Genomic DNA, 12,737 nt, shown 5'->3' with positions numbered 1-12,737 from the left:
CAGGTCCACACCACCAGCATCATGGTCCTCACCATACCAGGTCCACACCACCAGCATCATGGTCCTCACCATACCAGGTCCACACCATCACCAGCATCAAGGTCCTCACCATACCAGGTCCACACCACATGATGGTCCTCACCATACCAGGTCCACACCACCACCAGCATCATGGTCCTCACCATACCAGGACCACACCAGCATCATGGTCCTCACCATACCAGGACCACACCAGCATCATGGTCCTCACTAAACCAGGTCCACACCACCAGCATCATAGTCCTCACCATACCAGGTCCACACCACCAGCATCAAGGTCCTCACCATACCAGGTCCACACCACCAGCATCATGGTCCTCACCATACCAGGTCCACACCACCAGCATCATGGTCCTCACCATAACAGGTCCACACCATCACCAGCATCAAGGTCCTCACCATACCAGGTCCACACCACCAGCATCATGGTCCTCACCATACCAGGTCCACACCACCAGCATCATGGTCCTCACCATACCAGGTCCATACCATCAGCATCATGGTCCTCACCATACCAGGTCCACACCACCAGCATCATGGTCCTCACCATACCAGATCCACACCACCAGCATCATGGTCCTCACCATACCAGGACCACACTAGCATCATGGTCCTCACCATACCAGGTCCACACCACCAGCATCATAGTCCTCACCATACCAGGTCCACACCACCAGCATCAAGGTCCTCACCATACCAGGTCCACACCACCAGCATCATTGTCCTCACCATACCAGGTCCACACCACCAGCATCATGGTCCTCACCATACCAGGTCCATACCATCAGCATCATGGTCCTCACCATACCAGGTCCACACCACCAGCATCACGGTCCTCACCATACCAGGTCCACACCACCAGCATCATGGTCCTCACCATACCAGGTCCATACCATCAGCATCATGGTCCTCACCATACCAGGTCCACACCACCAGCATCACGGTCCTCACCATACCAGGTCCTCACCATCAGCATCATGGTCCTCACCATACCAGGTCCACACCACCAGCATCATGGTTCTCACCATACCAGGTCCACACCACCAGCATCATGGTCCTCACCATACCAGGTCAACACCACCAGCATCATGGTCCTCACCATACCAGGTCCACACCACCAGCATCATGGTCCTCACCATACCAGGTCCACACCACCAGCATCATGGTCCTCACCATACCAGGTCCACACCACCAGCATCACGGTCCTCACCATACCAGGTCCACACCATCAGCATCATGGTCCTCACCATACCAGGTCCACACCACCACCAGCATCATGGTCCTCACCATACCAGGTCCACACCACCAGCATCACGGTCCTCACCATACCAGGTCCACACCACCAGCATCATGGTCCTCACCATACCAGGTCCACACCACCAGCATCATGGTCCTCACCATACCAGGTCCACACCACCACCAGCATCATGGTCCTCACCATACCAGGTCCACACCACCACCAGCATCACGGTCCTCACCATACCAGATTCGTACCACCAGCATCATGGTCCTCACCATACCAGGTCCACACCACCAGCATCACGGTCCTCACCATACCAGATCCGTACCACCAGCATCATGGTCCTCACCATACCAGGTCCACACCACCAGCATCATGGTCCTCACCATACCAGGTCCACACCACCAGCATTATGGTCCTCACCATACCAGGTCCACACCACCCCCAGCATCATGGTCCTCACCATACCAGGTCCACACCACCAGCATCATGGTCCTCACCATACCAGGTCCACACCACAAGCATCATGGTCCTCACCATACCAGGTCCACACCACCAGCATCATGGTCCTCACCATACCAGGTCCACACCACCAGCATCATGGTCCTCACCATACCAGGTCCACACCACCAGCATCACGGTCCTCACCATACCAGGTCAACACCACCAGCATCACGGTCCTCACCATACCAGGTCCACACCACCAGCATCATGGTCCTCACCATACCAGGTCCACACCACCAGCATCATGGTCCTCACCATACCAGGTCCACACCACCACCAGCATCATGGTCCTCACCATACCAGGTCCACATCACCAGCATCATGGTCCTCACCATACCAGGTCCACACCACCAGCATCATGGTCCTCACCATACCAGGTCCACACCATCACCAGCATCAAGGTCCTCACCATACCAGGTCCACACCAGCATCCATGGTCCTCACCATACCAGGTCCACACCACCACCAGCATCATGGTCCTCACCATACCAGGACCACACCAGCATCATGGTCCTCACCATACCAGGTCCACACCACTACCAGCATCATGGTCTTCACCATACCAGGTCCACACGAGCATCATGGTCCTCACCATACAAGGTCCACACCACCAGCATCATGGTCCTCACCATACCAGGTCCACACCACCAGCATCATGGTCTTCACCATACCAGGTCCACACCATCACCAGCATCAAGGTCCTCACCATACCAGGTCCACACCACCACCAGCATCACGGTCCTCACCATACCAGGTCCACACCACCACCAGCATCATGGTCCTCACCATACTAGGTCCACACCACCAGCATCATGGTCCTCACCATACCAGGTCCACACCACCAGCATCATGGTCCTCACCATACCATGTCCTCACCACCAGCATCATGGTCCTCACCATACCAGGTCCACACCACCACCAGCATCATGGTCCTCACCATACCAGGTCCACACCACCAGCATCATGGTCCTCACCATACCAGGTCCACACCACCAGCATCCTGGTCCTCACCATACCAGGTCCACACCACCACCAGCATCATGGTCCTCACCATACCAGGTCCACACCACAAGTATCATGGTCCTCACCATACCAGGTCTACACCACCAGCATCATGGTCCTCACCATACCAGGTCCACACCACCAGCATCATGGTCCTCACCATACCAGGTCCACACCACCAGCACCATGGTCCTCATCATACCAGGTCCACACCACCAGCATCACGGTCCTCACCATACCAGGTCAACACCACCAGCATCACGGTCCTCACCATACCAGGTCCACACCACCAGCATCATGGTCCTCACCATACCAGGTCCACACCACCAGCATCATGGTCCTCACCATACCAGGTCCACACCACCACCAGCATCATGGTCCTCACCATACCAGGTCCACACCACCAGCATCATGGTCCTCACCATACCAGGTCCACACCACCAGCATCATGGTCCTCACCATACCAGGTCCACACCATCACCAGCATCAAGGTCCTCACCATACCAGGTCCACACCAGCATGATGGTCCTCACCATACCAGGTCCACACCACCACCAGCATCATGGTCCTCACCATACCAGGACCACACCAGCATCATGGTCCTCACCAAACCAGGTCCACACCACCAGCATCATAGTCCTCACCATACCAGGTCCACACCACCAGCATCAAGGTCCTCACCATACCAGGTCCACACCACCAGCATCATGGTCCTCACCATACCAGGTCCACACCACCAGCATCATGGTCCTCACTATAACAGGTCCACACCATCACCAGCATCAAGGTCCTCACCATACCAGGTCCAAACCACCAGCATCATGGTCCTCACCATACCAGGTCCACACCACCAGCATCATGGTCCTCACCATACCAGGTCCATACCATCAGCATCATGGTCCTCACCATACCAGGTCCACACCACCAGCATCACGGTCCTCACCATACCAGGTCCACACCATCAGCATCATGGTCCTCACCATACCAGGTCCACACCACCAGCATCATGGTTCTCACCATACCAGGTCCACACCACCAGCATCATGGTCCTCACCATACCAGATCCACACCACCAGCATCATGGTCCTCACCATACCAGGTCCACACCACCAGCATCATGGTCCTCACCATACCAGGTCCACACCACCAGCATCATGGTCCTCACCATACCAGGTCCACACCACCAGCATCACGGTCCTCACCATACCAGGTCCACACCATCAGCATCATGGTCCTCACCATACCAGGTCCACACCACCACCAGCATCATGGTCCTCACCATACCAGGTCCACACCACCAGCATCACGGTCCTCACCATACCAGGTCCACACCACCAGCATCATGGTCCTCACCATACCAGGTCCACACCACCAGCATCATGGTCCTCACCATACCAGGTCCACACCACCACCAGCATCATGGTCCTCACCATACCAGGTCCACACCACCACCAGCATCACGGTCCTCACCATACCAGATCCGTACCACCAGCATCATGGTCCTCACCATACCAGGTCCACACCACCAGCATCACGGTCCTCACCATCCCAGGTTCACACCTCCACCAGCATCATGGTCCTCACCAAACCAGGTCCACACCACCACCAGCATCATGGTCCTCACCAAACCAGGTCCACACCACCACTAGCAACATGGTCCTCACCAAACCAGGTCCACACCACCACCAGCATCACGGTCCTCACCATACCAGGTCCACACCACCAGCATCATGGTCCTCACCATACCAGGTACACACCGCCACCAGCATCATGGTCCTCACCATACCCTCCAAATGTACTTACTAGAAAGAAGACGAGAGAGATATCAAATAATATTCACCAGGAAGATACTGGAGGGCCAAGTACCAAATCTACACAGTAAAATAACAACGTACTGGAGTAAACGATATTGAAGAAATGTAGAATAGAACCAGTGAAGAGCAGAGGTGCCATAGGCACAATCAGAGAACACTGTATAAACATCAGAGGTCCGCGGTTGTTGAACGTCCTCCCAGCAAGCATAAGAAATGTTGCCGGAACAACCGTGGACATTTTCAAGAGGAAACTAGATTTATTCCTCCAAGGAGTGCCGGACCAACCGGGCTGTGGTGGGTATGTGGGCCTGCGGGCTGCTCCAAGCAACAGCCTGGTGGACCAAACTCTCACAAGTCAAGCCTGGCCTCGGGCCGGGCTTGGGGAGTAGAAGAACTCCCAGAACCCCATCAACCAGGTATCAACCAGGTATACCAGGTCCACACCAGCATCACGGTCCTCACCATACCAGGTCCACACCAGCATCACGGTCCTCACCATACCAGGTCCACACCAACAACAGCATCATGGTCCTCACCATACCAGGTCCACACCACCAGCATCATGGTCCTCACCATACCAGGTCCACACCACCAGCATCATAGTCCTCACCATACCAGGTCCACACCACCAGCATCATAGACCTCACCATACCAGGTCCACACCACCAGCATCATGGTCCTCACCATACCAGGTCCACACCACCACCAGCATCATAGTCTTCACCATACCAGGTCCACACCACCAGCATCATGGTCCTCACCATACCAGGTCCTCACCACCACCAGCATCATGGTCCTCACCATACCAGGTCCTCACCACCACCAGCATCGTGGTCCTCACCATACCAGGTCCACACCACCAGCATCATGGTCCTCACCATACCAGGTCCACACCACTACCAGCATCATGGTCCTCACCATACCAGGTCCACACCAGCATCATGGTCCTCACCATACCAGGTCCACACCAGCATCATGGTCCTCACCATACCAGGTCCACACCACCAGCATCATGGTCCTCACCATACCAGGTCCACACCACCAGCATCATGGTCCTCACCATAACAGGTCCACACCATCACCAGCATCAAGGTCCTCACCATACCAGGTCCACACCACCACCAGCATCACGGTCCTCACCATACCAGGTCCACACCACCACCAGCATCATGGTCCTCACAATACCAGGTCCACACCACCAGCATCATGGTCCTCACCATACCAGGTCCACACCACCAGCATCATGGTCCTCACCATACCATGTCCACACCACCAGCATCATGGTCCTCACCATACCAGGTCCACACCACCACCAGCATCATGGTCCTCACCATACCAGGTCCACACCACCAGCATCATGGTCCTCACCATACCAGGTCCACACCACCAGCATCATGGTCCTCACTATACCAGGTCCACACCACCACCAGTATCATGGTCCTCACCATACCAGGTCCACCCCAGCATCATGGTCCTCACCATACCACGTCCACACCACCAGCATCATGGTCCTCACCATACCAGGTCCACACCACCAGCATCATGGTCCTCACCATACCAGGTCCACACCATCACCAGCATCAAGGTCCTCACCATACCAGGTCCACACCACCACCAGCATCACGGTCCTCACCATACCAGGTCCACATCACCACCAGCATCATGGTCCTCACCATACCAGGTCCACACATCCAGCATCATGGTCCTCACCATACCAGGTCCACACCACCAGCATCATGGTCCTCACCATACCATGTCCACACCACCAGCATCATGGTCCTCACCATACCAGGTCCACACCACCACCAGCATCATGGTCCTCACCATACCAGGTCCACACCACCAGCATCATGGTCCTCACCATACCAGGTCCACACCACCAGCATCATGGTCCTCACCATACCAGGTCCACACCACCACCAGCATAATGGTCCTCACCATACCAGGTCCACACCACCAGCATCATGGTCCTCACCATACCAGGTCCACACCACCAGCATCATGGTCCTCACCATACCAGGTCCACACCATCACCAGCATCAAAGTCTTCACCATTCCAGGTCCACACCACCACCAGCATCACGGTCCTCACCATACCAGGTCCACACCACCAGCATCACGGTCCTCACCATACCAGGTCAACACCACCAGCATCACGGTCCTCACCATACCAGGTCCACACCATCAGCATCATGGTCCTCACCATACCAGGTCCACACCACCAGCATCATGGTCCTCACCATACCAGGTCCACACCACCACCAGCATCATGGTCCTCACCATACCAGGTCCACACCACCAGCATCATGGTCCTCACCATACCAGGTCCACACCACCAGCATCATGGTCCTCACCATACCAGGTCCACACCATCACCAGCATCAAGGTCCTCACCATACCAGGTCCACACCAGCATCCATGGTCCTCACCATACCAGGTCCACACCACCACCAGCATGGTCCTCAATATACCAGGTCCACACCACCAGCATCATGGTCCTCACCATACCAGGTCCACACCACCAGCATCATGGTCCTCACCATACCAGGTCCACACCACCAGCATCACGGTCCTCACCATACCAGGTCCACACCACCAGCATCACGGTCCTCACCATACCAGGTCCACATCACCAGCATCATGGTCCTCACCATACCAGGGCCACACCACTACCAGCATCATGGTCCTCACCATACCAGGTCCACCCCAGCATCATGGTCCTCACCATACCAGGTCCACACCACCAGCATCATGGTCCTCACCATACCAGGTCCACATCACCAGCATCATGGTCCTCACCATACCAGGTCCACACCATCACCAGCATCAAGGTCCTCACCATACCAGGTCCACACTACCACCAGCATCACGGTCCTCACCATACCAGGTCCACACCACCACCAGCATCATGGTCCTCACCATACCAGGTCCACACCACCAGCATCATGGTCCTCACCATACCAGGTCCACACCACCAGCATCCTGGTCCTCACCATACCATGTCCACACCACCAGCATCATGGTCCTCACCATACCAGGTCCACACCACCACCAGCATCATGGTCCTCACCATACCAGGTCCACACCACCAGCATCATGGTCCTCACCATACCAGGTCCACACCACCATAATCATGGTCCTCACCATACCAGGTCCACACCACCACCAGCATCATGGTCCTCACCATACCAGGTCCACACCACCAGCATCATGGTCCTCACCATACCAGGTCCACACCACCAGCATCATGGTCCTCACCATACCAGGTCCACACCACCAGCATCATGGTCCTCACCATACCAGGTCCACACCACCATAATCATGGTCCTCACCATACCAGGTCCACACCACCACCAGCATCATGGTCCTCACCATACCAGGTCCACACCACCAGCATCATGGTCCTCACCATACCAGGTCCACACCACCAGCATCATGGTCCTCACCATACCAGGTCCACACCACCAGCATCATGGTCCTCACCATACCAGGTCCACACCACAAGCATCATGGTCCTCACCATACCAGGTCCACACCACCACCAGCATCATGGTCGTCACCATACCAGGTCCACACCACCAGCATCATGGTCCTCACCATACCAGGTCCACACCACCAGCATCATGGTCCTCACCATACCAGGTCCACACCATCACCAGCATCAAGGTCCTCACCATACCAGGTCCACACCAGCATCATGGTCCTCACCATACCAGGTCCACACCACCACCAGCATCATGGTCCTCACCATACCAGGACCACACCAGCATAATGGTCCTCACCATACCAGGTCCACACCACTACCAGCATCATGGTCCTCACAATACCAGGTCCACACCAGCATCATGGTCCTCACCATACCAGGTCCACACCACCAGCATCATGGTCCTCACCATACCAGGTCCACACCACCAGCATCATGGTCCTCACCATACCAGGTCCACACCATCACCAGCATCAAGGTCCTCACCATACCAGGTCCACACCACCACCAGCATCACGGTCCTCACCATACCAGGTCCACACCACCACCAGCATCATGGTCCTCACCATACCAGGTCCACACCACCAGCATCATGGTCCTCACCATACCAGGTCCACACCACAAGCATCATGGTCCTCACCATACCATGTCCACACCACCAGCATCATGGTCCTCACCATACCAGGTCCACACCACCACCAGCATCATGGTCCTCACCATACCAGGTCCACACCACCAGCATCCTGGTCCTCACCATACCAGGTCCACACCACCACCAGCATCATGGTCCTCACCATACCAGGTCCGCACCACCAGCATCATGGTCCTCACCATACCAGGTCCACACCACCAGCATCATGGTCCTCACCATACCAGGTCCACACCACCAGCATCATGGTCCTCACCATACCAGGTCCACACCACCAGCATCATGGTCCTCATCATACCAGGTCCACACCACCAGCATCACGGTCCTCACCATACCAGGTCAACACCACCAGCATCACGGTCCTCACCATACCAGGTCCACACCACCAGCATCATGGTCCTCACCATACCAGGTCCACACCACCAGCATCATGGTCCTCACCATACCAGGTCCACACCACCACCAGCATCATGGTCCTCACCATACCAGGTCCACACCACCAGAATCATGGTCCTCACCATACCAGGTCCACACCACCAGCATCATGGTCCTCACCATACCAGGTCCACACCATCACCAGCATCAAGGTCCTCACCATACCAGGTCCACACCAGCATCATGGTCCTCACCATACCAGGTCCACACCACCACCAGCATCATGGTCCTCACCATACCAGGACCACACCAGCATCATGGTCCTCACCATACCAGGTCCACACCACCAGCATCATGGTCCTCACCATACCAGGTCCACACCACCAGCATCATGGTCCTCACCATACCAGGTCCACACCACCAGCATCATGGTCCTCACCATACCAGGTCCACACCATCACCAGCATCAAGGTCCTCACCAAACCAGGTCCACACCAGCATCATGGTCCTCACCATACCAGGTCCACACCACCACCAGCATCATGGTCCTCACCATACCAGGACCACACCAGCATCATGGTCCTCACCATACCAGGTCCACACCACTACCAGCATCATGGTCCTCACCATACCAGGTCCACACCAGCATCATGGTCCTCACCATACCAGGTCCACACCACCAGCATCATGGTCCTCACCATACCAGGTCCACACCACCACCAGCATCATGGTCCTCACCATACCAGGTCCACACCACCAGCATCCTGGTCCTCACCATACCAGGTCCACACCACCACCAGAATCATGGTCCTCACCATACCAGGTCCACACCACCAGCATCCTGGTCCTCACCATACCAGGTCCACACCACCACCAGAATCATGGTCCTCACCATACCAGGTCCACACCACCAGCATCATGGTCCTCACCATACCAGGTCCACACCACCAGCATCATGGTCCTCACCATACCAGGTCCACACCACCAGCATCATGGTCCTCACCATACCAGGTCCACACCACCAGTATCATGGTCCTCATCATACCAGGTCCACACCACCAGCATCACGGTCCTCACCATACCAGGTCAACACCACCAGCATCACGGTCCTCACCATACCAGGTCCACACCAGCAGCATCATGGTCCTCACCATACCAGGTCCACACCACCAGCATCATGGTCCTCACCATACCAGGTCCACACCACCACCAGCATCATGGTCCTCACCATACCAGGTCCACACCACCAGCATCATGGTCCTCACCATACCAGGTCCACACCACCAGCATCATGGTCCTCACCATACCAGGTCCACACCATCACCAGCATCAAGGTCCTCATCATACCAGGTCCACACCAGCATCATGGTCCTCACCATACCAGGTCCACACCACCACCAACATCATGGTCCTCACCATACCAGGACCACACCAGCATCATGGTCCTCACCATACCAGGTCCACACCACCAGCATCATAGTCCTCACCATACCAGGTCCACACCACCAGCATCAAGGTCCTCACCATACCAGGTCCACACCACCAGCATCATAGTCCTCACCATACCAGGTCCACACCACCAGCATCATGGTCCTCACCATAACAGGTCCACACCATCACCAGCATCAAGGTCCTCACCATACCAGGTCCACACCACCAGCATCATGGTCCTCACCATACCAGGTCCACTCCACCAGCATCATGGTCCTCACCATACCAGGTCCACACCACCAGCATCATGGTCCTCACCATACCAGGTCCACACCACCAGCATCATGGTCCTCACCATACCAGGTCCACACCACCAGCATCACGGTCCTCACCATACCAGGTCCACACCATCAGCATCATGGTCCTCACCATACCAGGTCCACACCACCAGCATCATGGTCCTCACCATACCAGGTCCACACCACCACCAGCATAATTATCCTCACCATACCAGGTCCACACCACCACCAGCATCATGGTCCACACCCTACCAGGTCCACACCACCACAATCAAGGTCCTCGCCATACCAGGTCCACACCACCACCAGCATCATGGTCCTCACCATACCAGGTCCACACCACCACCAGCATCATGGACCTCACCATACCAGGTCCACACCACCACCAGCATCATGGTCCTTACCATACCAGGTCCACACCACCACCAGCATCAAGGTCGTCACCATACCAGGTCCACACCACCACCAGCATCATGTTCCTCACCATACCAGGTCCACACCACCAGCATCACGGTCCTCACCATACCAGGTCCACACCAGCAGCATCATGGTCCACACAATACCAGGTCCACACCACCAGCATCAGTGTCCTCACCATACCAGGTCCACACCACCACCAGCATCATGGTCCTCACCATACCAGGTCCACACCAACACCAGCATCATGGTCCTCATCAAAATAGGGCCACACCACCACCAGCATCATGGTCCCCACCATACCAGGTCCACACCACCAGCATCATGGTCCTTACCATACCAGGTCAACCCCACCACCAGCATCATGGTCCTCCCCATACCAGGTCCACACCACCACCAGCATTATGGTCCTCACCATACCAGGTCCACACCACCACCAGCATCATGGTCCTCACCATACCAGGTCAACACCACCAGCATCATGGTCCTCACCATACCAGGTCCACACCACCACCAGCATCAAGGTCCTCACCATACCAGGTCCAAACCACCAGCATCATGGACCTCACCATACCAGGTCCACACCACCAGCATCATGGTCCTCACCATACCAGGTCCACATTACCACCACCATCAAGGTCCTCACCATACCAGGTCCACACCACCACCAGCATCATGGTCCTCACCATACCAGGTCCACACCACCACCAGCATCAAGGTCCTCACCATACCAGGTCCACACCATCACCAGCATCAAGGTCCTCACCATACCAGATCCACACCACCAGCATCATGGACCTCACCATACCAGGTCCACACCACCACCAGCATCATGGTCCTCACCATACCAGGTTCATACCATCACCAGCATCAAGGTCCTCACCATACCAGGTCCACACCACCAGCATCATGGACCTCACCATACCAGGTCCACACCACCTCCAGCATCAAGGTCCTCACCATACCAGGTCCACACCACCACCAGCATCAAGGTCCTCACCATACCAGGTCCACACCACCAGCATCATGGTCCTCACCATACCAGGTCCACACCACCAGCACCATGGTCCTCACCATACCAGGTCCACACCACCAGCATCATGGTCCTCACCATACCAGGTACACACCACCACCAGCATCATGGTCCTCACCATACCAGGTCCACACCACCAGCATCATGGTCCTCACCATACCAGGTCCACACCACCACCAGCATCATAGTCCTCACCATACCAGGTCCACACCACCAGCATCATGGTCCTCACCATACCAGGTCCTCACCACCAGCATCATGGTCCTCACCATACCAGTTCCACACCACCAGCATCACGGTCCTCACCATACCAGGTCCACACCACCACCAGCATCATGGTCCTCACCATACCAGGTCCACATCACCAGCATCATGGTCCTCACCATACCAGGACCACACCACCACCAGCAACACGGTCCTCACCATACCAGGTCCACACCACCACCAGCA

This window comes from Procambarus clarkii, chromosome 83 (assembly GCF_040958095.1).
Source record: "Procambarus clarkii isolate CNS0578487 chromosome 83, FALCON_Pclarkii_2.0, whole genome shotgun sequence".
Taxonomy (NCBI): domain Eukaryota; kingdom Metazoa; phylum Arthropoda; class Malacostraca; order Decapoda; family Cambaridae; genus Procambarus; species Procambarus clarkii.
This window is presented reverse-complemented; position numbering follows the sequence as displayed.